We start from the raw sequence: 26,625 nt of genomic DNA on the forward strand, positions 1-26,625 counted from the left end.
AGCCCTCTCCAGCGCCCTCCTCGCAGTCTCCCATCGCCTCCTCCTCCAGGGGGAGGCGACCACGGAGACGGCCTCGGGAGGCCCTTTGAGGGAGACTTTTCTCGGCCCGCAATGGTAGTCGGAGGCAGCCCTTTTCCTCAGACCAGGCCGGCTCTGCCTGCACCATGTTCCTTGCTTAGGCAGGCTGACAACCATGCCAGCCTGGCGCCCGAGCCAGCCCCTCGAGTGCGCATGCGCCAGTGGCCGGGCACCTGGCGCGAGTGCTGAGCCCTGGCTTGCGTCACAGTGAAGGTCTTCGTTGCCTGGCGACGAGTCCCTGCGGCTTAGCGGAGAGGGGGGACCTCTGTGATGGGCGTCGGTGTTGGGCTCCCGCCTGCGTTCTCTTGGGTATCCACGGTATATTCCCACCATCTAGGACAGGGCAGGGCAATCCAGCCTGAGGAAACATCCGGGTAAGGCCCAGGGATCCACCGCGAAATCCCTAACCATCCAAAAGGATCCGCGCCATGCGTCAAGCTTGCCTGGACCCAGTGGGGGTCAGTCTCCTTAAATGTTGCCCCCTCCCCCCGCCCCGTGATTTCTGACTACAGCAGGCCTGTGTTCTCGGGGTGCTCTCTCCCGGGAGGGGCTTCCTGGCGGAGCAGAACCGCGCAGCCTGAGAAGGTGCCCGGAGGTGTATTTGTGCGGGATTGTTTCGAGTGTTGGCTGCCCGTGTGTGTAGGCGGCACTGTGTGTGTGTGTGTGTGTGTGTGTGTGTGTGTGTCTGTTTGTGTTTGTGCGGGCAGGCGCGCGCGTGCTTGTGTGTGGCTCTGCGCGCGCGTGTGTGTGTTTGGGCGTGTGTCTCTGTGGGCCTGTGTGCTGTGTGCCTGTACGTGGCGCCTGCCGATAGGAAGATGGCTCAAGCACTGCAGCCCTTATTTGTTTTTTCTTTTCGTGTACCCCTCCTGCCCCCGAGTCCACCGACCTTCTGGTCCGCCACTCTGTGAGGCTCTGCTTGGGTTCCGGAACTCCGTGTCCTTTGTTTTTTTCCGTGGTTCCTGTATCCGGGGTGAACTGTGGGACTGGCTGAGACTCGCAGGAGCCCTAAGCACCTCCCCCGCCGCAAAGCGGCAACTCTGCTAGCAAGGAAGAGGAGCACACCACCCCCGAGAACGGAAACCTCCGAGTGCCTCATTTTCCTGTGGCCAAGCCAGGGCCCGACCCTAGCAGTCCTGTGCGCAGGGCTCCTCGAATCCCCCTGGAATTCGGTTCCTAGCCGAGCAGCCGCTTCACGTCGTGAGGTCAGGAGGCGGGCACTCCTCCATCGTCTTGAGATTTCATTCCGGGGACGGAGAGGTTGGGCAGCAGTTTGTTCAGATGGGGTGAGGATGCAGTCTGGTGAGGTGTGCGTGGGGTCCCCCACCTTCATCTGCTAAACAGGTGCCTCCAGATGAATACGGAAGGTACTTCCGACTCCACCCCCGCGTTCCCTTGGTGGCACTAGCGGTCCGCACCCTGGCCCGGTGCCCATGTGGGAGGACTCCAACGTGCTGGGGTTTCAGTTGGAGCACAATCCCCGGCCATTCTGGCCAGCTTTCGATTTAGGCTGTCATGCCGGGAAACACGTGGGAGTGGGATGCACTGAGGCTGGCTGGGATGTGGCCTGCATAGGGGCCTCCTCTTTTCCTGACTCCCACGCTTCTCGTGGGCCTAGGGTTTCCTGGGTCTGGCTCAAAGACTTCCACAGTCACCGTTTCCCTGTTCACGGAGGACGACCCTCATGGGGACCGTTGTACACGTGTTTCCTTCTAAACGCCGTCACGGTGCAAGGACTCGGCTGCTGTGATCCTTTTGGAAGAGTGAATTCCGGCGACATCTGCCCACAAGGAAACTCTGGTCCTCCCAGTTCTCTCAGAGTGCTGCGTGATTCCCGTAGGATGAGAAGCGGGCAACCGTGTCTGGCTTTTGCCTGGTCATCTAGGTTCATTTCATCTGCACGTCCATTGTCCTCGTGGAGGGGCTGTTGCTGGGTGGAACGGCCTCTCGCCTCGGATCTTTGGGCTGCCAGGAACTTCAGGGGGCACAAGGCTCTTGGAGTGGGCTGACTTCAGTCCAGGTCGTGGGTCGTGGTCTCTTTGTAGGGCCCGGGTTTGTCTGCACTCTGCTGGAGGCTCTTGATTCCTCTGGCAAGAGTCCGTGAACTTGACTTGGACTCCAGCACAAACCTTCTCGTTCTCCCAGGCGGGCCTTGCTTTTGTCTTGCTCTCACAGGGGATCCACAGTGCCCCTCAACAGCACTGGTGGACAACCACTTCAATCTTGCAATCGCCGCAGATGGCCTCTGAGACCCTCTCTCCACCTCACGTGCCCCCATGGGATGCCAGTTCCAGGGGTGAGACCCCTTCTCCACTGTGTCCTTCCCTTGGTGGCAGTTCCCTTTTCTCTCCGACTGCCGTGCTGAGAAGCAGGAGTCCATAAACAGCCCAGGATGAAGGGAGGCAGTAAGCTCAAGGGTCCCGCAATCTTCCGCTGACACCCTCCTCTGGGGTCTCAGGTATTCATCCATCAGCCGGAGAGCCCTCAACGACTCACCAGACTGCATTCCCAACCCTCTGGGACCCGATTCCTGCACAGAGCCGTTTTCGGGAATGAAGTCGGAAGAGCCCTCTCCAGCGCCCTCCTCGCAGTCTCCCATCGCCTCCTCCTCCAGGGGGAGGCGACCACGGAGACGGCCTCGGGAGGCCCTTTGGGGGAGACTTTTCTCGGCCCGCAATGGTAGTCGGAGGCAGCCCTTTTCCTCAGACCAGGCCGGCTCTGCCTGCACCATGTTCCTTGCTTAGGCAGGCTGACAACCATGCCAGCCTGGCGCCCGAGCCAGCCCCTCGAGTGCGCATGCGCCAGTGGCCGGGCACCTGGCGCGAGTGCTGAGCCCTGGCTTGCGTCACAGTGAAGGTCTTCGTTGCCTGGCGACGAGTCCCTGCGGCTTAGCGGAGAGGGGGGACCTCTGTGATGGGCGTCGGTGTTGGGCTCCCGCCTGCGTTCTCTTGGGTATCCACGGTATATTCCCACCATCTAGGACAGGGCAGGGCAATCCAGCCTGAGGAAACATCCGGGTAAGGCCCAGGGATCCACCGCGAAATCCCTAACCATCCAAAAGGATCCGCGCCATGCGTCAAGCTTGCCTGGACCCAGTGGGGGTCAGTCTCCTTAAATGTTGCCCCCTCCCCCCGCCCCGTGATTTCTGACTACAGCAGGCCTGTGTTCTCGGGGTGCTCTCTCCCGGGAGGGGCTTCCTGGCGGAGCAGAACCGCGCAGCCTGAGAAGGTGCCCGGAGGTGTATTTGTGCGGGATTGTTTCGAGTGTTGGCTGCCCGTGTGTGTAGGCGGCACTGTGTGTGTGTGTGTGTGTGTGTGTGTGTGTGTGTGTGTGTGTGTGTCTGTTTGTGTTTGTGCGGGCAGGCGCGCGCGTGCTTGTGTGTGGCTCTGCGCGCGCGTGTGTGTGTTTGGGCGTGTGTCTCTGTGGGCCTGTGTGCTGTGTGCCTGTACGTGGCGCCTGCCGATAGGAAGATGGCTCAAGCACTGCAGCCCTTATTTGTTTTTTCTTTTCGTGTACCCCTCCTGCCCCCGAGTCCACCGACCTTCTGGTCCGCCACTCTGTGAGGCTCTGCTTGGGTTCCGGAACTCCGTGTCCTTTGTTTTTTTCCGTGGTTCCTGTATCCGGGGTGAACTGTGGGACTGGCTGAGACTCGCAGGAGCCCTAAGCACCTCCCCCGCCGCAAAGCGGCAACTCTGCTAGCAAGGAAGAGGAGCACACCACCCCCGAGAACGGAAACCTCCGAGTGCCTCATTTTCCTGTGGCCAAGCCAGGGCCCGACCCTAGCAGTCCTGTGCGCAGGGCTCCTCGAATCCCCCTGGAATTCGGTTCCTAGCCGAGCAGCCGCTTCACGTCGTGAGGTCAGGAGGCGGGCACTCCTCCATCGTCTTGAGATTTCATTCCGGGGACGGAGAGGTTGGGCAGCAGTTTGTTCAGATGGGGTGAGGATGCAGTCTGGTGAGGTGTGCGTGGGGTCCCCCACCTTCATCTGCTAAACAGGTGCCTCCAGATGAATACGGAAGGTACTTCCGACTCCACCCCCGCGTTCCCTTGGTGGCACTAGCGGTCCGCACCCTGGCCCGGTGCCCATGTGGGAGGACTCCAACGTGCTGGGGGTTCAGTTGGAGCACAATCCCCGGCCATTCTGGCCAGCTTTCGATTTAGGCTGTCATGCCGGGAAACACGTGGGAGTGGGATGCACTGAGGCTGGCTGGGATGTGGCCTGCATAGGGGCCTCCTCTTTTCCTGACTCCCACGCTTCTCGTGGGCCTAGGGTTTCCTGGGTCTGGCTCAAAGACTTCCACAGTCACCGTTTCCCTGTTCACGGAGGACGACCCTCATGGGGACCGTTGTACACGTGTTTCCTTCTAAACGCCGTCACGGTGCAAGGACTCGGCTGCTGTGATCCTTTTGGAAGAGTGAATTCCGGCGACATCTGCCCACAAGGAAACTCTGGTCCTCCCAGTTCTCTCAGAGTGCTGCGTGATTCCCGTAGGATGAGAAGCGGGCAACCGTGTCTGGCTTTTGCCTGGTCATCTAGGTTCATTTCATCTGCACGTCCATTGTCCTCGTGGAGGGGCTGTTGCTGGGTGGAACGGCCTCTCGCCTCGGATCTTTGGGCTGCCAGGAACTTCAGGGGGCACAAGGCTCTTGGAGTGGGCTGACTTCAGTCCAGGTCGTGGGTCGTGGTCTCTTTGTAGGGCCCGGGTTTGTCTGCACTCTGCTGGAGGCTCTTGATTCCTCTGGCAAGAGTCCGTGAACTTGACTTGGACTCCAGCACAAACCTTCTCGTTCTCCCAGGCGGGCCTTGCTTTTGTCTTGCTCTCACAGGGGATCCACAGTGCCCCTCAACAGCACTGGTGGACAACCACTTCAATCTTGCAATCGCCGCAGATGGCCTCTGAGACCCTCTCTCCACCTCACGTGCCCCCATGGGATGCCAGTTCCAGGGGTGAGACCCCTTCTCCACTGTGTCCTTCCCTTGGTGGCAGTTCCCTTTTCTCTCCGACTGCCGTGCTGAGAAGTAGGAGTCCATAAACAGCCCAGGATGAAGGGAGGCAGTAAGCTCAAGGGTCCCGCAATCTTCCGCTGACACCCTCCTCTGGGGTCTCAGGTATTCATCCATCAGCCGGAGAGCCCTCGACGACTCACCAGACTGCATTCCCAACCCTCTGGGACCCGATTCCTGCACAGAGCCGTTTTCGGGAATGAAGTCGGAAGAGCCCTCTCCAGCGCCCTCCTCGCAGTCTCCCATCGCCTCCTCCTCCAGGGGGAGGCGACCACGGAGACGGCCTCGGGAGGCCCTTTGGGGGAGACTTTTCTCGGCCCGCAATGGTAGTCGGAGGCAGCCCTTTTCCTCAGACCAGGCCGGCTCTGCCTGCACCATGTTCCTTGCTTAGGCAGGCTGACAACCATGCCAGCCTGGCGCCCGAGCCAGCCCCTCGAGTGCGCATGCGCCAGTGGCCGGGCACCTGGCGCGAGTGCTGAGCCCTGGCTTGCGTCACAGTGAAGGTCTTCGTTGCCTGGCGACGAGTCCCTGCGGCTTAGCGGAGAGGGGGGACCTCTGTGATGGGCGTCGGTGTTGGGCTCCCGCCTGCGTTCTCTTGGGTATCCACGGTATATTCCCACCATCTAGGACAGGGCAGGGCAATCCAGCCTGAGGAAACATCCGGGTAAGGCCCAGGGATCCACCGCGAAATCCCTAACCATCCAAAAGGATCCGCGCCATGCGTCAAGCTTGCCTGGACCCAGTGGGGGTCAGTCTCCTTAAATGTTGCCCCCTCCCCCCGCCCCGTGATTTCTGACTACAGCAGGCCTGTGTTCTCGGGGTGCTCTCTCCCGGGAGGGGCTTCCTGGCGGAGCAGAACCGCGCAGCCTGAGAAGGTGCCCGGAGGTGTATTTGTGCGGGATTGTTTCGAGTGTTGGCTGCCCGTGTGTGTAGGCGGCACTGTGTGTGTGTGTGTGTGTGTGTGTGTGTGTGTGTGTGTGTGTGTCTGTTTGTGTTTGTGCGGGCAGGCGCGCGCGTGCTTGTGTGTGGCTCTGCGCGCGCGTGTGTGTGTTTGGGCGTGTGTCTCTGTGGGCCTGTGTGCTGTGTGCCTGTACGTGGCACCTGCCGATAGGAAGATGGCTCAAGCACTGCAGCCCTTATTTGTTTTTTCTTTTCGTGTACCCCTCCTGCCCCCGAGTCCACCGACCTTCTGGTCCGCCACTCTGTGAGGCTCTGCTTGGGTTCCGGAACTCCGTGTCCTTTGTTTTTTTCCGTGGTTCCTGTATCCGGGGTGAACTGTGGGACTGGCTGAGACTCGCAGGAGCCCTAAGCACCTCCCCCGCCGCAAAGCGGCAACTCTGCTAGCAAGGAAGAGGAGCACACCACCCCCGAGAACGGAAACCTCCGAGTGCCTCATTTTCCTGTGGCCAAGCCAGGGCCCGACCCTAGCAGTCCTGTGCGCAGGGCTCCTCGAATCCCCCTGGAATTCGGTTCCTAGCCGAGCAGCCGCTTCACGTCGTGAGGTCAGGAGGCGGGCACTCCTCCATCGTCTTGAGATTTCATTCCGGAGACGGAGAGGTTGGGCAGCAGTTTGTTCAGATGGGGTGAGGATGCAGTCTGGTGAGGTGTGCGTGGGGTCCCCCACCTTCATCTGCTAAACAGGTGCCTCCAGATGAATACGGAAGGTACTTCCGACTCCACCCCCGCGTTCCCTTGGTGGCACTAGCGGTCCGCACCCTGGCCCGGTGCCCATGTGGGAGGACTCCAACGTGCTGGGGGTTCAGTTGGAGCACAATCCCCGGCCATTCTGGCCAGCTTTCGATTTAGGCTGTCATGCCGGGAAACACGTGGGAGTGGGATGCACTGAGGCTGGCTGGGATGTGGCCTGCATAGGGGCCTCCTCTTTTCCTGACTCCCACGCTTCTCGTGGGCCTAGGGTTTCCTGGGTCTGGCTCAAAGACTTCCACAGTCACCGTTTCCCTGTTCACGGAGGACGACCCTCATGGGGACCGTTGTACACGTGTTTCCTTCTAAACGCCGTCACGGTGCAAGGACTCGGCTGCTGTGATCCTTTTGGAAGAGTGAATTCCGGCGACATCTGCCCACAAGGAAACTCTGGTCCTCCCAGTTCTCTCAGAGTGCTGCGTGATTCCCGTAGGATGAGAAGCGGGCAACCGTGTCTGGCTTTTGCCTGGTCATCTAGGTTCATTTCATCTGCACGTCCATTGTCCTCGTGGAGGGGCTGTTGCTGGGTGGAACGGCCTCTCGCCTCGGATCTTTGGGCTGCCAGGAACTTCAGGGGGCACAAGGCTCTTGGAGTGGGCTGACTTCAGTCCAGGTCGTGGGTCGTGGTCTCTTTGTAGGGCCCGGGTTTGTCTGCACTCTGCTGGAGGCTCTTGATTCCTCTGGCAAGAGTCCGTGAACTTGACTTGGACTCCAGCACAAACCTTCTCGTTCTCCCAGGCGGGCCTTGCTTTTGTCTTGCTCTCACAGGGGATCCACAGTGCCCCTCAACAGCACTGGTGGACAACCACTTCAATCTTGCAATCGCCGCAGATGGCCTCTGAGACCCTCTCTCCACCTCACGTGCCCCCATGGGATGCCAGTTCCAGGGGTGAGACCCCTTCTCCACTGTGTCCTTCCCTTGGTGGCAGTTCCCTTTTCTCTCCGACTGCCGTGCTGAGAAGCAGGAGTCCATAAACAGCCCAGGATGAAGGGAGGCAGTAAGCTCAAGGGTCCCGCAATCTTCCGCTGACACCCTCCTCTGGGGTCTCAGGTATTCATCCATCAGCCGGAGAGCCCTCAACGACTCACCAGACTGCATTCCCAACCCTCTGGGACCCGATTCCTGCACAGAGCCGTTTTCGGGAATGAAGTCGGAAGAGCCCTCTCCAGCGCCCTCCTCGCAGTCTCCCATCGCCTCCTCCTCCAGGGGGAGGCGACCACGGAGACGGCCTCGGGAGGCCCTTTGGGGGAGACTTTTCTCGGCCCGCAATGGTAGTCGGAGGCAGCCCTTTTCCTCAGACCAGGCCGGCTCTGCCTGCACCATGTTCCTTGCTTAGGCAGGCTGACAACCATGCCAGCCTGGCGCCCGAGCCAGCCCCTCGAGTGCGCATGCGCCAGTGGCCGGGCACCTGGCGCGAGTGCTGAGCCCTGGCTTGCGTCACAGTGAAGGTCTTCGTTGCCTGGCGACGAGTCCCTGCGGCTTAGCGGAGAGGGGGGACCTCTGTGATGGGCGTCGGTGTTGGGCTCCCGCCTGCGTTCTCTTGGGTATCCACGGTATATTCCCACCATCTAGGACAGGGCAGGGCAATCCAGCCTGAGGAAACATCCGGGTAAGGCCCAGGGATCCACCGCGAAATCCCTAACCATCCAAAAGGATCCGCGCCATGCGTCAAGCTTGCCTGGACCCAGTGGGGGTCAGTCTCCTTAAATGTTGCCCCCTCCCCCCGCCCCGTGATTTCTGACTACAGCAGGCCTGTGTTCTCGGGGTGCTCTCTCCCGGGAGGGGCTTCCTGGCGGAGCAGAACCGCGCAGCCTGAGAAGGTGCCCGGAGGTGTATTTGTGCGGGATTGTTTCGAGTGTTGGCTGCCCGTGTGTGTAGGCGGCACTGTGTGTGTGTGTGTGTGTGTGTGTGTGTGTGTGTGTGTGTGTGTCTGTTTGTGTTTGTGCGGGCAGGCGCGCGCGTGCTTGTGTGTGGCTCTGCGCGCGCGTGTGTGTGTTTGGGCGTGTGTCTCTGTGGGCCTGTGTGCTGTGTGCCTGTACGTGGCACCTGCCGATAGGAAGATGGCTCAAGCACTGCAGCCCTTATTTGTTTTTTCTTTTCGTGTACCCCTCCTGCCCCCGAGTCCACCGACCTTCTGGTCCGCCACTCTGTGAGGCTCTGCTTGGGTTCCGGAACTCCGTGTCCTTTGTTTTTTTCCGTGGTTCCTGTATCCGGGGTGAACTGTGGGACTGGCTGAGACTCGCAGGAGCCCTAAGCACCTCCCCCGCCGCAAAGCGGCAACTCTGCTAGCAAGGAAGAGGAGCACACCACCCCCGAGAACGGAAACCTCCGAGTGCCTCATTTTCCTGTGGCCAAGCCAGGGCCCGACCCTAGCAGTCCTGTGCGCAGGGCTCCTCGAATCCCCCTGGAATTCGGTTCCTAGCCGAGCAGCCGCTTCACGTCGTGAGGTCAGGAGGCGGGCACTCCTCCATCGTCTTGAGATTTCATTCCGGAGACGGAGAGGTTGGGCAGCAGTTTGTTCAGATGGGGTGAGGATGCAGTCTGGTGAGGTGTGCGTGGGGTCCCCCACCTTCATCTGCTAAACAGGTGCCTCCAGATGAATACGGAAGGTACTTCCGACTCCACCCCCGCGTTCCCTTGGTGGCACTAGCGGTCCGCACCCTGGCCCGGTGCCCATGTGGGAGGACTCCAACGTGCTGGGGGTTCAGTTGGAGCACAATCCCCGGCCATTCTGGCCAGCTTTCGATTTAGGCTGTCATGCCGGGAAACACGTGGGAGTGGGATGCACTGAGGCTGGCTGGGATGTGGCCTGCATAGGGGCCTCCTCTTTTCCTGACTCCCACGCTTCTCGTGGGCCTAGGGTTTCCTGGGTCTGGCTCAAAGACTTCCACAGTCACCGTTTCCCTGTTCACGGAGGACGACCCTCATGGGGACCGTTGTACACGTGTTTCCTTCTAAACGCCGTCACGGTGCAAGGACTCGGCTGCTGTGATCCTTTTGGAAGAGTGAATTCCGGCGACATCTGCCCACAAGGAAACTCTGGTCCTCCCAGTTCTCTCAGAGTGCTGCGTGATTCCCGTAGGATGAGAAGCGGGCAACCGTGTCTGGCTTTTGCCTGGTCATCTAGGTTCATTTCATCTGCACGTCCATTGTCCTCGTGGAGGGGCTGTTGCTGGGTGGAACGGCCTCTCGCCTCGGATCTTTGGGCTGCCAGGAACTTCAGGGGGCACAAGGCTCTTGGAGTGGGCTGACTTCAGTCCAGGTCGTGGGTCGTGGTCTCTTTGTAGGGCCCGGGTTTGTCTGCACTCTGCTGGAGGCTCTTGATTCCTCTGGCAAGAGTCCGTGAACTTGACTTGGACTCCAGCACAAACCTTCTCGTTCTCCCAGGCGGGCCTTGCTTTTGTCTTGCTCTCACAGGGGATCCACAGTGCCCCTCAACAGCACTGGTGGACAACCACTTCAATCTTGCAATCGCCGCAGATGGCCTCTGAGACCCTCTCTCCACCTCACGTGCCCCCATGGGATGCCAGTTCCAGGGGTGAGACCCCTTCTCCACTGTGTCCTTCCCTTGGTGGCAGTTCCCTTTTCTCTCCGACTGCCGTGCTGAGAAGCAGGAGTCCATAAACAGCCCAGGATGAAGGGAGGCAGTAAGCTCAAGGGTCCCGCAATCTTCCGCTGACACCCTCCTCTGGGGTCTCAGGTATTCATCCATCAGCCGGAGAGCCCTCAACGACTCACCAGACTGCATTCCCAACCCTCTGGGACCCGATTCCTGCACAGAGCCGTTTTCGGGAATGAAGTCGGAAGAGCCCTCTCCAGCGCCCTCCTCGCAGTCTCCCATCGCCTCCTCCTCCAGGGGGAGGCGACCACGGAGACGGCCTCGGGAGGCCCTTTGGGGGAGACTTTTCTCGGCCCGCAATGGTAGTCGGAGGCAGCCCTTTTCCTCAGACCAGGCCGGCTCTGCCTGCACCATGTTCCTTGCTTAGGCAGGCTGACAACCATGCCAGCCTGGCGCCCGAGCCAGCCCCTCGAGTGCGCATGCGCCAGTGGCCGGGCACCTGGCGCGAGTGCTGAGCCCTGGCTTGCGTCACAGTGAAGGTCTTCGTTGCCTGGCGACGAGTCCCTGCGGCTTAGCGGAGAGGGGGGACCTCTGTGATGGGCGTCGGTGTTGGGCTCCCGCCTGCGTTCTCTTGGGTATCCACAGTATATTCCCACCATCTAGGACAGGGCAGGGCAATCCAGCCTGAGGAAACATCCGGGTAAGGCCCAGGGATCCACCGCGAAATCCCTAACCATCCAAAAGGATCCGCGCCATGCGTCAAGCTTGCCTGGACCCAGTGGGGGTCAGTCTCCTTAAATGTTGCCCCCTACCCCGACCCGTGATTTCTGACTACAGCAGGCCTGTGTTCTCGGGGTGCTCTCTCCCGGGAGGGGCTTCCTGGCGGAGCAGAACCGCGCAGCCTGAGAAGGTGCCCGGAGGTGTATTTGTGCGGGATTGTTTCGAGTGTTGGCTGCCCGTGTGTGTAGGCGGCACTGTGTGTGTGTGTGTGTGTGTGTGTGTGTGTGTGTGTGTGTGTGTCTGTTTGTGTTTGTGCGGGCAGGCGCGCGCGTGCTTGTGTGTGGCTCTGCGCGCGCGTGTGTGTGTTTGGGCGTGTGTCTCTGTGGGCCTGTGTGCTGTGTGCCTGTACGTGGCGCCTGCCGATAGGAAGATGGCTCAAGCACTGCAGCCCTTATTTGTTTTTTCTTTTCGTGTACCCCTCCTGCCCCCGAGTCCACCGACCTTCTGGTCCGCCACTCTGTGAGGCTCTGCTTGGGTTCCGGAACTCCGTGTCCTTTGTTTTTTTCCGTGGTTCCTGTATCCGGGGTGAACTGTGGGACTGGCTGAGACTCGCAGGAGCCCTAAGCACCTCCCCCGCCGCAAAGCGGCAACTCTGCTAGCAAGGAAGAGGAGCACACCGCCCCCGAGAACGGAAACCTCCGAGTGCCTCATTTTCCTGTGGCCAAGCCAGGGCCCGACCCTAGCAGTCCTGTGCGCAGGGCTCCTCGAATCCCCCTGGAATTCGGTTCCTAGCCGAGCAGCCGCTTCACGTCGTGAGGTCAGGAGGCGGGCACTCCTCCATCGTCTTGAGATTTCATTCCGGGGACGGAGAGGTTGGGCAGCAGTTTGTTCAGATGGGGTGAGGATGCAGTCTGGTGAGGTGTGCGTGGGGTCCCTCACCTTCATCTGCTAAACAGGTGCCTCCAGATGAATACGGAAGGTACTTCCGACTCCACCCCCGCGTTCCCTTGGTGGCACTAGCGGTCCGCACCCTGGCCCGGTGCCCATGTGGGAGGACTCCAACGTGCTGGGGGTTCAGTTGGAGCACAATCCCCGGCCATTCTGGCCAGCTTTCGATTTAGGCTGTCATGCCGGGAAACACGTGGGAGTGGGATGCACTGAGGCTGGCTGGGATGTGGCCTGCATAGGGGCCTCCTCTTTTCCTGACTCCCACGCTTCTCGTGGGCCTAGGGTTTCCTGGGTCTGGCTCAAAGACTTCCACAGTCACCGTTTCCCTGTTCACGGAGGACGACCCTCATGGGGACCGTTGTACACGTGTTTCCTTCTAAACGCCGTCACGGTGCAAGGACTCGGCTGCTGTGATCCTTTTGGAAGAGTGAATTCCGGCGACATCTGCCCACAAGGAAACTCTGGTCCTCCCAGTTCTCTCAGAGTGCTGCGTGATTCCCGTAGGATGAGAAGCGGGCAACCGTGTCTGGCTTTTGCCTGGTCATCTAGGTTCATTTCATCTGCACGTCCATTGTCCTCGTGGAGGGGCTGTTGCTGGGTGGAACGGCCTCTCGCCTCGGATCTTTGGGCTGCCAGGAACTTCAGGGGGCACAAGGCTCTTGGAGTGGGCTGACTTCAGTCCAGGTCGTGGGTCGTGGTCTCTTTGTAGGGCCCGGGTTTGTCTGCACTCTGCTGGAGGCTCTTGATTCCTCTGGCAAGAGTCCGTGAACTTGACTTGGACTCCAGCACAAACCTTCTCGTTCTCCCAGGCGGGCCTTGCTTTTGTCTTGCTCTCACAGGGGATCCACAGTGCCCCTCAACAGCACTGGTGGACAACCACTTCAATCTTGCAATCGCCGCAGATGGCCTCTGAGACCCTCTCTCCACCTCACGTGCCCCCATGGGATGCCAGTTCCAGGGGTGAGACCCCTTCTCCACTGTGTCCTTCCCTTGGTGGCAGTTCCCTTTTCTCTCCGACTGCCGTGCTGAGAAGCAGGAGTCCATAAACAGCCCAGGATGAAGGGAGGCAGTAAGCTCAAGGGTCCCGCAATCTTCCGCTGACACCCTCCTCTGGGGTCTCAGGTATTCATCCATCAGCCGGAGAGCCCTCAACGACTCACCAGACTGCATTCCCAACCCTCTGGGACCCGATTCCTGCACAGAGCCGTTTTCGGGAATGAAGTCGGAAGAGCCCTCTCCAGCGCCCTCCTCGCAGTCTCCCATCACCTCCTCCTCCAGGGGGAGGCGACCACGGAGACGGCCTCGGGAGGCCCTTTGGGGGAGACTTTTCTCGGCCCGCAATGGTAGTCGGAGGCAGCCCTTTTCCTCAGACCAGGCCGGCTCTGCCTGCACCATGTTCCTTGCTTAGGCAGGCTGACAACCATGCCAGCCTGGCGCCCGAGCCAGCCCCTTGAGTGCGCATGCGCCAGTGGCCGGGCACCTGGCGCGAGTGCTGAGCCCTGGCTTGCGTCACAGTGAAGGTCTTCGTTGCCTGGCGACGAGTCCCTGTGGCTTAGCGGAGAGGGGGGACCTCTGTGATGGGCGTCGGTGTTGGGCTCCCGCCTGCGTTCTCTTGGGTATCCACGGTATATTCCCACCATCTAGGACAGGGCAGGGCAATCCAGCCTGAGGAAACATCCGGGTAAGGCCCAGGGATCCACCGCGAAATCCCTAACCATCCAAAAGGATCCGCGCCATGCGTCAAGCTTGCCTGGACCCAGTGGGGGTCAGTCTCCTTAAATGTTGCCCCCTCCCCCCGCCCCGTGATTTCTGACTACAGCAGGCCTGTGTTCTCGGGGTGCTCTCTCCCGGGAGGGGCTTCCTGGCGGAGCAGAACCGCGCAGCCTGAGAAGGTGCCCGGAGGTGTATTTGTGCGGGATTGTTTCGAGTGTTGGCTGCCCGTGTGTGTAGGCGGCACTGTGTGTGTGTGTGTGTGTGTGTGTGTGTGTGTGTGTGTGTGTCTGTGTTTGTGCGGGCAGGCGCGCGCGTGCTTGTGTGTGGCTCTGCGCGCGCGTGTGTGTGTTTGGGCGTGTGTCTCTGTGAGCCTGTGTGCTGTGTGCCTGTACGTGGCACCTGCCGATAGGAAGATGGCTCAAGCACTGCAGCCCTTATTTGTTTTTTCTTTTCGTGTACCCCTCCTGCCCCCGAGTCCACCGACCTTCTGGTCCGCCACTCTGTGAGGCTCTGCTTGGGTTCCGGAACTCCGTGTCCTTTGTTTTTTTCCGTGGTTCCTGTATCCGGGGTGAACTGTGGGACTGGCTGAGACTCGCAGGAGCCCTAAGCACCTCCCCCGCCGCAAAGCGGCAACTCTGCTAGCAAGGAAGAGGAGCACACCACCCCCGAGAACGGAAACCTCCGAGTGCCTCATTTTCCTGTGGCCAAGCCAGGGCCCGACCCTAGCAGTCCTGTGCGCAGGGCTCCTCGAATCCCCCTGGAATTCGGTTCCTAGCCGAGCAGCCGCTTCACGTCGTGAGGTCAGGAGGCGGGCACTCCTCCATCGTCTTGAGATTTCATTCCGGAGACGGAGAGGTTGGGCAGCAGTTTGTTCAGATGGGGTGAGGATGCAGTCTGGTGAGGTGTGCGTGGGGTCCCCCACCTTCATCTGCTAAACAGGTGCCTCCAGATGAATACGGAAGGTACTTCCGACTCCACCCCCGCGTTCCCTTGGTGGCACTAGCGGTCCGCACCCTGGCCCGGTGCCCATGTGGGAGGACTCCAACGTGCTGGGGGTTCAGTTGGAGCACAATCCCCGGCCATTCTGGCCAGCTTTCGATTTAGGCTGTCATGCCGGGAAACACGTGGGAGTGGGATGCACTGAGGCTGGCTGGGATGTGGCCTGCATAGGGGCCTCCTCTTTTCCTGACTCCCACGCTTCTCGTGGGCCTAGGGTTTCCTGGGTCTGGCTCAAAGACTTCCACAGTCACCGTTTCCCTGTTCACGGAGGACGACCCTCATGGGGACCGTTGTACATGTGTTTCCTTCTAAACGCCGTCACGGTGCAAGGACTCGGCTGCTGTGATCCTTTTGGAAGAGTGAATTCCGGCGACATCTGCCCACAAGGAAACTCTGGTCCTCCCAGTTCTCTCAGAGTGCTGCGTGATTCCCGTAGGATGAGAAGCGGGCAACCGTGTCTGGCTTTTGCCTGGTCATCTAGGTTCATTTCATCTGCACGTCCATTGTCCTCGTGGAGGGGCTGTTGCTGGGTGGAACGGCCTCTCGCCTCGGATCTTTGGGCTGCCAGGAACTTCAGGGGGCACAAGGCTCTTGGAGTGGGCTGACTTCAGTCCAGGTCGTGGGTCGTGGTCTCTTTGTAGGGCCCGGGTTTGTCTGCACTCTGCTGGAGGCTCTTGATTCCTCTGGCAAGAGTCCGTGAACTTGACTTGGACTCCAGCACAAACCTTCTCGTTCTCCCAGGCGGGCCTTGCTTTTGTCTTGCTCTCACAGGGGATCCACAGTGCCCCTCAACAGCACTGGTGGACAACCACTTCAATCTTGCAATCGCCGCAGATGGCCTCTGAGACCCTCTCTCCACCTCACGTGCCCCCATGGGATGCCAGTTCCAGGGGTGAGACCCCTTCTCCACTGTGTCCTTCCCTTGGTGGCAGTTCCCTTTTCTCTCCGACTGCCGTGCTGAGAAGCAGGAGTCCATAAACAGCCCAGGATGAAGGGAGGCAGTAAGCTCAAGGGTCCCGCAATCTTCCGCTGACACCCTCCTCTGGGGTCTCAGGTATTCATCCATCAGCCGGAGAGCCCTCAACGACTCACCAGACTGCATTCCCAACCCTCTGGGACCCGATTCCTGCACAGAGCCGTTTTCGGGAATGAAGTCGGAAGAGCCCTCTCCAGCGCCCTCCTCGCAGTCTCCCATCGCCTCCTCCTCCAGGGGGAGGCGACCACGGAGACGGCCTCGGGAGGCCCTTTGGGGGAGACTTTTCTCGGCCCGCAATGGTAGTCGGAGGCAGCCCTTTTCCTCAGACCAGGCCGGCTCTGCCTGCACCATGTTCCTTGCTTAGGCAGGCTGACAACCATGCCAGCCTGGCGCCCGAGCCAGCCCCTCGAGTGCGCATGCGCCAGTGGCCGGGCACCTGGCGCGAGTGCTGAGCCCTGGCTTGCGTCACAGTGAAGGTCTTCGTTGCCTGGCGACGAGTCCCTGCGGCTTAGCGGAGAGGGGGGACCTCTGTGATGGGCGTCGGTGTTGGGCTCCCGCCTGCGTTCTCTTGGGTATCCACAGTATATTCCCACCATCTAGGACAGGGCAGGGCAATCCAGCCTGAGGAAACATCCGGGTAAGGCCCAGGGATCCACCGCGAAATCCCTAACCATCCAAAAGGATCCGCGCCATGCGTCAAGCTTGCCTGGACCCAGTGGGGGTCAGTCTCCTTAAATGTTGCCCCCTACCCCGACCCGTGATTTCTGACTACAGCAGGCCTGTGTTCTCGGGGTGCTCTCTCCCGGGAGGGGCTTCCTGGCGGAGCAGAACCGCGCAGCCTGAGAAGGTGCCCGGAGGTGTATTTGTGCGGGATTGTTTCGAGTGTTGGCTGCCCGTGTGTGTAGGCGGCACTGTGTGTGTGTGTGTGTGTGTGTGTGTGTGTGTGTGTGTGTCTGTTTGTGTTTGTGCGGGCAGGCGCGCGCGTGCTTGTGTGTGGCTCTGCGCGCGCGTGTGTGTGTTTGGGCGTGTGTCTCTGTGGGCCTGTGTGCTGTGTGCCTGTACGTGGCGCCTGCCGATAGGAAGATGGCTCAAGCACTGCAGCCCTTATTTGTTTTTTCTTTTCGTGTACCCCTCCTGCCCCCGAGTCCACCGACCTTCTGGTCCGCCACTCTGTGAGGCTCTGCTTGGGTTCCGGAACTCCGTGTCCTTTGTTTTTTTCCGTGGTTCCTGTATCCGGGGTGAACTGTGGGACTGGCTGAGACTCGCAGGAGCCCTAAGCACCTCCCCCGCCGCAAAGCGGCAACTCTGCTAGCAAGGAAGAGGAGCACACCGCCCCCGAGAACGGAAACCTCCGAGTGCCTCATTTTCCTGTGGCCAAGCCAGGGCCCGACCCTAGCAGTCCTGTGCGCAGGGCTCCTCGAATCCCCCTGGAATTCGGTTCCTAGCCGAGCAGCCGCTTCACGTCGTGAGGTCAGGAGGCGGGCACTCCTCCATCGTCTTGAGATTTCATTCCGGGGACGGAGAGGTTGGGCAGCAGTTTGTTCAGATGGGGTGAGGATGCAGTCTGGTGAGGTGTGCGTGGGGTCCCTCACCTTCATCTGCTAAACAGGTGCCTCCAGATGAATACGGAAGGTACTTCCGACTCCACCCCCGCGTTCCCTTGGTGGCACTAGCGGTCCGCACCCTGGCCCGGTGCCCATGTGGGAGGACTCCAACGTGCTGGGGGTTCAGTTGGAGCACAATCCCCGGCCATTCTGGCCAGCTTTCGATTTAGGCTGTCATGCCGGGAAACACGTGGGAGTGGGATGCACTGAGGCTGGCTGGGATGTGGCCTGCATAGGGGCCTCCTCTTTTCCTGACTCCCACGCTTCTCGTGGGCCTAGGGTTTCCTGGGTCTGGCTCAAAGACTTCCACAGTCACCGTTTCCCTGTTCACGGAGGACGACCCTCATGGGGACCGTTGTACACGTGTTTCCTTCTAAACGCCGTCACGGTGCAAGGACTCGGCTGCTGTGATCCTTTTGGAAGAGTGAATTCCGGCGACATCTGCCCACAAGGAAACTCTGGTCCTCCCAGTTCTCTCAGAGTGCTGCGTGATTCCCGTAGGATGAGAAGCGGGCAACCGTGTCTGGCTTTTGCCTGGTCATCTAGGTTCATTTCATCTGCACGTCCATTGTCCTCGTGGAGGGGCTGTTGCTGGGTGGAACGGCCTCTCGCCTCGGATCTTTGGGCTGCCAGGAACTTCAGGGGGCACAAGGCTCTTGGAGTGGGCTGACTTCAGTCCAGGTCGTGGGTCGTGGTCTCTTTGTAGGGCCCGGGTTTGTCTGCACTCTGCTGGAGGCTCTTGATTCCTCTGGCAAGAGTCCGTGAACTTGACTTGGACTCCAGCACAAACCTTCTCGTTCTCCCAGGCGGGCCTTGCTTTTGTCTTGCTCTCACAGGGGATCCACAGTGCCCCTCAACAGCACTGGTGGACAACCACTTCAATCTTGCAATCGCCGCAGATGGCCTCTGAGACCCTCTCTCCACCTCACGTGCCCCCATGGGATGCCAGTTCCAGGGGTGAGACCCCTTCTCCACTGTGTCCTTCCCTTGGTGGCAGTTCCCTTTTCTCTCCGACTGCCGTGCTGAGAAGCAGGAGTCCATAAACAGCCCAGGATGAAGGGAGGCAGTAAGCTCAAGGGTCCCGCAATCTTCCGCTGACACCCTCCTCTGGGGTCTCAGGTATTCATCCATCAGCCGGAGAGCCCTCAACGACTCACCAGACTGCATTCCCAACCCTCTGGGACCCGATTCCTGCACAGAGCCGTTTTCGGGAATGAAGTCGGAAGAGCCCTCTCCAGCGCCCTCCTCGCAGTCTCCCATCACCTCCTCCTCCAGGGGGAGGCGACCACGGAGACGGCCTCGGGAGGCCCTTTGGGGGAGACTTTTCTCGGCCCGCAATGGTAGTCGGAGGCAGCCCTTTTCCTCAGACCAGGCCGGCTCTGCCTGCACCATGTTCCTTGCTTAGGCAGGCTGACAACCATGCCAGCCTGGCGCCCGAGCCAGCCCCTTGAGTGCGCATGCGCCAGTGGCCGGGCACCTGGCGCGAGTGCTGAGCCCTGGCTTGCGTCACAGTGAAGGTCTTCGTTGCCTGGCGACGAGTCCCTGCGGCTTAGCGGAGAGGGGGGACCTCTGTGATGGGCGTCGGTGTTGGGCTCCCGCCTGCGTTCTCTTGGGTATCCACGGTATATTCCCACCATCTAGGACAGGGCAGGGCAATCCAGCCTGAGGAAACATCCGGGTAAGGCCCAGGGATCCACCGCGAAATCCCTAACCATCCAAAAGGATCCGCGCCATGCGTCAAGCTTGCCTGGACCCAGTGGGGGTCAGTCTCCTTAAATGTTGCCCCCTCCCCCCGCCCCGTGATTTCTGACTACAGCAGGCCTGTGTTCTCGGGGTGCTCTCTCCCGGGAGGGGCTTCCTGGCGGAGCAGAACCGCGCAGCCTGAGAAGGTGCCCGGAGGTGTATTTGTGCGGGATTGTTTCGAGTGTTGGCTGCCCGTGTGTGTAGGCGGCACTGTGTGTGTGTGTGTGTGTGTGTGTGTGTGTGTGTGTGTGTGTGTGTCTGTGTTTGTGCGGGCAGGCGCGCGCGTGCTTGTGTGTGGCTCTGCGCGCGCGTGTGTGTGTTTGGGCGTGTGTCTCTGTGAGCCTGTGTGCTGTGTGCCTGTACGTGACACCTGCCGATAGGAAGATGGCTCAAGCACTGCAGCCCTTATTTGTTTTTTCTTTTCGTGTACCCCTCCTGCCCCCGAGTCCACCGACCTTCTGGTCCGCCACTCTGTGAGGCTCTGCTTGGGTTCCGGAACTCCGTGTCCTTTGTTTTTTTCCGTGGTTCCTGTATCCGGGGTGAACTGTGGGACTGGCTGAGACTCGCAGGAGCCCTAAGCACCTCCCCCGCCGCAAAGCGGCAACTCTGCTAGCAAGGAAGAGGAGCACACCACCCCCGAGAACGGAAACCTCCGAGTGCCTCATTTTCCTGTGGCCAAGCCAGGGCCCGACCCTAGCAGTCCTGTGCGCAGGGCTCCTCGAATCCCCCTGGAATTCGGTTCCTAGCCGAGCAGCCGCTTCACGTCGTGAGGTCAGGAGGCGGGCACTCCTCCATCGTCTTGAGATTTCATTCCGGAGACGGAGAGGTTGGGCAGCAGTTTGTTCAGATGGGGTGAGGATGCAGTCTGGTGAGGTGTGCGTGGGGTCCCCCACCTTCATCTGCTAAACAGGTGCCTCCAGATGAATACGGAAGGTACTTCCGACTCCACCCCCGCGTTCCCTTGGTGGCACTAGCGGTCCGCACCCTGGCCCGGTGCCCATGTGGGAGGACTCCAACGTGCTGGGGGTTCAGTTGGAGCACAATCCCCGGCCATTCTGGCCAGCTTTCGATTTAGGCTGTCATGCCGGGAAACACGTGGGAGTGGGATGCACTGAGGCTGGCTGGGATGTGGCCTGCATAGGGGCCTCCTCTTTTCCTGACTCCCACGCTTCTCGTGGGCCTAGGGTTTCCTGGGTCTGGCTCAAAGACTTCCACAGTCACCGTTTCCCTGTTCACGGAGGACGACCCTCATGGGGACCGTTGTACATGTGTTTCCTTCTAAACGCCGTCACGGTGCAAGGACTCGGCTGCTGTGATCCTTTTGGAAGAGTGAATTCCGGCGACATCTGCCCACAAGGAAACTCTGGTCCTCCCAGTTCTCTCAGAGTGCTGCGTGATTCCCGTAGGATGAGAAGCGGGCAACCGTGTCTGGCTTTTGCCTGGTCATCTAGGTTCATTTCATCTGCACGTCCATTGTCCTCGTGGAGGGGCTGTTGCTGGGTGGAACGGCCTCTCGCCTCGGATCTTTGGGCTGCCAGGAACTTCAGGGGGCACAAGGCTCTTGGAGTGGGCTGACTTCAGTCCAGGTCATGGGTCGTGGTCTCTTTGTAGGGCCCGGGTTTGTCTGCACTCTGCTGGAGGCTCTTGATTCCTCTGGCAAGAGTCCGTGAACTTGACTTGGACTCCAGCACAAACCTTCTCGTTCTCCCAGGCGGGCCTTGCTTTTGTCTTGCTCTCACAGGGGATCCACAGTGCCCCTCAACAGCACTGGTGGACAACCACTTCAATCTTGCAATCGCCGCAGATGGCCTCTGAGACCCTCTCTCCACCTCACGTGCCCCCATGGGATGCCAGTTCCAGGGGTGAGACCCCTTCTCCACTGTGTCCTTCCCTTGGTGGCAGTTCCCTTTTCTCTCCGACTGCCGTGCTGAGAAGCAGGAGTCCATAAACAGCCCAGGATGAAGGGAGGCAGTAAGCTCAAGGGTCCCGCAATCTTCCGCTGACACCCTCCTCTGGGGTCTCAGGTATTCATCCATCAGCCGGAGAGCCCTCAACGACTCACCAGACTGCATTCCCAACCCTCTGGGACCCGATTCCTGCACAGAGCCGTTTTCGGGAATGAAGTCGGAAGAGCCCTCTCCAGCGCCCTCCTCGCAGTCTCCCATCGCCTCCTCCTCCAGGGGGAGGCGACCACGGAGACGGCCTCGGGAGGCCCTTTGGGGGAGACTTTTCTCGGCCCGCAATGGTAGTCGGAGGCAGCCCTTTTCCTCAGACCAGGCCGGCTCTGCCTGCACCATGTTCCTTGCTTAGGCAGGCTGACAACCATGCCAGCCTGGCGCCCGAGCCAGCCCCTCGAGTGCGCATGCGCCAGTGGCCGGGCACCTGGCGCGAGTGCTGAGCCCTGGCTTGCGTCACAGTGAAGGTCTTCGTTGCCTGGCGACGAGTCCCTGCGGCTTAGCGGAGAGGGGGGACCTCTGTGATGGGCGTCGGTGTTGGGCTCCCGCCTGCGTTCTCTTGGGTATCCACAGTATATTCCCACCATCTAGGACAGGGCAGGGCAATCCAGCCTGAGGAAACATCCGGGTAAGGCCCAGGGATCCACCGCGAAATCCCTAACCATCCAAAAGGATCCGCGCCATGCGTCAAGCTTGCCTGGACCCAGTGGGGGTCAGTCTCCTTAAATGTTGCCCCCTACCCCGACCCGTGATTTCTGACTACAGCAGGCCTGTGTTCTCGGGGTGCTCTCTCCCGGGAGGGGCTTCCTGGCGGAGCAGAACCGCGCAGCCTGAGAAGGTGCCCGGAGGTGTATTTGTGCGGGATTGTTTCGAGTGTTGGCTGCCCGTGTGTGTAGGCGGCACTGTGTGTGTGTGTGTGTGTGTGTGTGTGTGTGTGTGTGTGTCTGTTTGTGTTTGTGCGGGCAGGCGCGCGCGTGCTTGTGTGTGGCTCTGCGCGCGCGTGTGTGTGTTTGGGCGTGTGTCTCTGTGGGCCTGTGTGCTGTGTGCCTGTACGTGGCGCCTGCCGATAGGAAGATGGCTCAAGCACTGCAGCCCTTATTTGTTTTTTCTTTTCGTGTACCCCTCCTGCCCCCGAGTCCACCGACCTTCTGGTCCGCCACTCTGTGAGGCTCTGCTTGGGTTCCGGAACTCCGTGTCCTTTGTTTTTTTCCGTGGTTCCTGTATCCGGGGTGAACTGTGGGACTGGCTGAGACTCGCAGGAGCCCTAAGCACCTCCCCCGCCGCAAAGCGGCAACTCTGCTAGCAAGGAAGAGGAGCACACCGCCCCCGAGAACGGAAACCTCCGAGTGCCTCATTTTCCTGTGGCCAAGCCAGGGCCCGACCCTAGCAGTCCTGTGCGCAGGGCTCCTCGAATCCCCCTGGAATTCGGTTCCTAGCCGAGCAGCCGCTTCACGTCGTGAGGTCAGGAGGCGGGCACTCCTCCATCGTCTTGAGATTTCATTCCGGGGACGGAGAGGTTGGGCAGCAGTTTGTTCAGATGGGGTGAGGATGCAGTCTGGTGAGGTGTGCGTGGGGTCCCTCACCTTCATCTGCTAAACAGGTGCCTCCAGATGAATACGGAAGGTACTTCCGACTCCACCCCCGCGTTCCCTTGGTGGCACTAGCGGTCCGCACCCTGGCCCGGTGCCCATGTGGGAGGACTCCAACGTGCTGGGGGTTCAGTTGGAGCACAATCCCCGGCCATTCTGGCCAGCTTTCGATTTAGGCTGTCATGCCGGGAAACACGTGGGAGTGGGATGCACTGAGGCTGGCTGGGATGTGGCCTGCATAGGGGCCTCCTCTTTTCCTGACTCCCACGCTTCTCGTGGGCCTAGGGTTTCCTGGGTCTGGCTCAAAGACTTCCACAGTCACCGTTTCCCTGTTCACGGAGGACGACCCTCATGGGGACCGTTGTACACGTGTTTCCTTCTAAACGCCGTCACGGTGCAAGGACTCGGCTGCTGTGATCCTTTTGGAAGAGTGAATTCCGGCGACATCTGCCCACAAGGAAACTCTGGTCCTCCCAGTTCTCTCAGAGTGCTGCGTGATTCCCGTAGGATGAGAAGCGGGCAACCGTGTCTGGCTTTTGCCTGGTCATCTAGGTTCATTTCATCTGCACGTCCATTGTCCTCGTGGAGGGGCTGTTGCTGGGTGGAACGGCCTCTCGCCTCGGATCTTTGGGCTGCCAGGAACTTCAGGGGGCACAAGGCTCTTGGAGTGGGCTGACTTCAGTCCAGGTCGTGGGTCGTGGTCTCTTTGTAGGGCCCGGGTTTGTCTGCACTCTGCTGGAGGCTCTTGATTCCTCTGGCAAGAGTCCGTGAACTTGACTTGGACTCCAGCACAAACCTTCTCGTTCTCCCAGGCGGGCCTTGCTTTTGTCTTGCTCTCACAGGGGATCCACAGTGCCCCTCAACAGCACTGGTGGACAACCACTTCAATCTTGCAATCGCCGCAGATGGCCTCTGAGACCCTCTCTCCACCTCACGTGCCCCCATGGGATGCCAGTTCCAGGGGTGAGACCCCTTCTCCACTGTGTCCTTCCCTTGGTGGCAGTTCCCTTTTCTCTCCGACTGCCGTGCTGAGAAGCAGGAGTCCATAAACAGCCCAGGATGAAGGGAGGCAGTAAGCTCAAGGGTCCCGCAATCTTCCGCTGACACCCTCCTCTGGGGTCTCAGGTATTCATCCATCAGCCGGAGAGCCCTCAACGACTCACCAGACTGCATTCCCAACCCTCTGGGACCCGATTCCTGCACAGAGCCGTTTTCGGGAATGAAGTCGGAAGAGCCCTCTCCAGCGCCCTCCTCGCAGTCTCCCATCACCTCCTCCTCCAGGGGGAGGCGACCACGGAGACGGCCTCGGGAGGCCCTTTGGGGGAGACTTTTCTCGGCCCGCAATGGTAGTCGGAGGCAGCCCTTTTCCTCAGACCAGGCCGGCTCTGCCTGCACCATGTTCCTTGCTTAGGCAGGCTGACAACCATGCCAGCCTGGCGCCCGAGCCAGCCCCTTGAGTGCGCATGCGCCAGTGGCCGGGCACCTGGCGCGAGTGCTGAGCCCTGGCTTGCGTCACAGTGAAGGTCTTCGTTGCCTGGCGACGAGTCCCTGCGGCTTAGCGGAGAGGGGGGACCTCTGTGATGGGCGTCGGTGTTGGGCTCCCGCCTGCGTTCTCTTGGGTATCCACGGTATATTCCCACCATCTAGGACAGGGCAGGGCAATCCAGCCTGAGGAAACATCCGGGTAAGGCCCAGGGATCCACCGCGAAATCCCTAACCATCCAAAAGGATCCGCGCCATGCGTCAAGCTTGCCTGGACCCAGTGGGGGTCAGTCTCCTTAAATGTTGCCCCCTCCCCCCGCCCCGTGATTTCTGACTACAGCAGGCCTGTGTTCTCGGGGTGCTCTCTCCCGGGAGGGGCTTCCTGGCGGAGCAGAACCGCGCAGCCTGAGAAGGTGCCCGGAGGTGTATTTGTGCGGGATTGTTTCGAGTGTTGGCTGCCCGTGTGTGTAGGCGGCACTGTGTGTGTGTGTGTGTGTGTGTGTGTGTGTGTGTGTGTGTGTCTGTGTTTGTGCGGGCAGGCGCGCGCGTGCTTGTGTGTGGCTCTGCGCGCGCGTGTGTGTGTTTGGGCGTGTGTCTCTGTGAGCCTGTGTGCTGTGTGCCTGTACGTGACACCTGCCGATAGGAAGATGGCTCAAGCACTGCAGCCCTTATTTGTTTTTTCTTTTCGTGTACCCCTCCTGCCCCCGAGTCCACCGACCTTCTGGTCCGCCACTCTGTGAGGCTCTGCTTGGGTTCCGGAACTCCGTGTCCTTTGTTTTTTTCCGTGGTTCCTGTATCCGGGGTGAACTGTGGGACTGGCTGAGACTCGCAGGAGCCCTAAGCACCTCCCCCGCCGCAAAGCGGCAACTCTGCTAGCAAGGAAGAGGAGCACACCACCCCCGAGAACGGAAACCTCCGAGTGCCTCATTTTCCTGTGGCCAAGCCAGGGCCCGACCCTAGCAGTCCTGTGCGCAGGGCTCCTCGAATCCCCCTGGAATTCGGTTCCTAGCCGAGCAGCCGCTTCACGTCGTGAGGTCAGGAGGCGGGCACTCCTCCATCGTCTTGAGATTTCATTCCGGAGACGGAGAGGTTGGGCAGCAGTTTGTTCAGATGGGGTGAGGATGCAGTCTGGTGAGGTGTGCGTGGGGTCCCCCACCTTCATCTGCTAAACAGGTGCCTCCAGATGAATACGGAAGGTACTTCCGACTCCACCCCCGCGTTCCCTTGGTGGCACTAGCGGTCCGCACCCTGGCCCGGTGCCCATGTGGGAGGACTCCAACGTGCTGGGGGTTCAGTTGGAGCACAATCCCCGGCCATTCTGGCCAGCTTTCGATTTAGGCTGTCATGCCGGGAAACACGTGGGAGTGGGATGCACTGAGGCTGGCTGGGATGTGGCCTGCATAGGGGCCTCCTCTTTTCCTGACTCCCACGCTTCTCGTGGGCCTAGGGTTTCCTGGGTCTGGCTCAAAGACTTCCACAGTCACCGTTTCCCTGTTCACGGAGGACGACCCTCATGGGGACCGTTGTACATGTGTTTCCTTCTAAACGCCGTCACGGTGCAAGGACTCGGCTGCTGTGATCCTTTTGGAAGAGTGAATTCCGGCGACATCTGCCCACAAGGAAACTCTGGTCCTCCCAGTTCTCTCAGAGTGCTGCGTGATTCCCGTAGGATGAGAAGCGGGCAACCGTGTCTGGCTTTTGCCTGGTCATCTAGGTTCATTTCATCTGCACGTCCATTGTCCTCGTGGAGGGGCTGTTGCTGGGTGGAACGGCCTCTCGCCTCGGATCTTTGGGCTGCCAGGAACTTCAGGGGGCACAAGGCTCTTGGAGTGGGCTGACTTCAGTCCAGGTCATGGGTCGTGGTCTCTTTGTAGGGCCCGGGTTTGTCTGCACTCTGCTGGAGGCTCTTGATTCCTCTGGCAAGAGTCCGTGAACTTGACTTGGACTCCAGCACAAACCTTCTCGTTCTCCCAGGCGGGCCTTGCTTTTGTCTTGCTCTCACAGGGGATCCACAGTGCCCCTCAACAGCACTGGTGGACAACCACTTCAATCTTGCAATCGCCGCAGATGGCCTCTGAGACCCTCTCTCCACCTCACGTGCCCCCATGGGATGCCAGTTCCAGGGGTGAGACCCCTTCTCCACTGTGTCCTTCCCTTGGTGGCAGTTCCCTTTTCTCTCCGACTGCCGTGCTGAGAAGCAGGAGTCCATAAACAGCCCAGGATGAAGGGAGGCAGTAAGCTCAAGGGTCCCGCAATCTTCCGCTGACACCCTCCTCTGGGGTCTCAGGTATTCATCCATCAGCCGGAGAGCCCTCAACGACTCACCAGACTGCATTCCCAACCCTCTGGGACCCGATTCCTGCACAGAGCCGTTTTCGGGAATGAAGTCGGAAGAGCCCTCTCCAGCGCCCTCCTCGCAGTCTCCCATCGCCTCCTCCTCCAGGGGGAGGCGACCACGGAGACGGCCTCGGGAGGCCCTTTGGGGGAGACTTTTCTCGGCCCGCAATGGTAGTCGGAGGCAGCCCTTTTCCTCAGACCAGGCCGGCTCTGCC

The sequence above is a fragment of the Macaca fascicularis genome, chromosome 3, assembly GCF_037993035.2.
Source record: "Macaca fascicularis isolate 582-1 chromosome 3, T2T-MFA8v1.1".
NCBI classification, from domain to species: Eukaryota; Metazoa; Chordata; class Mammalia; order Primates; family Cercopithecidae; genus Macaca; species Macaca fascicularis.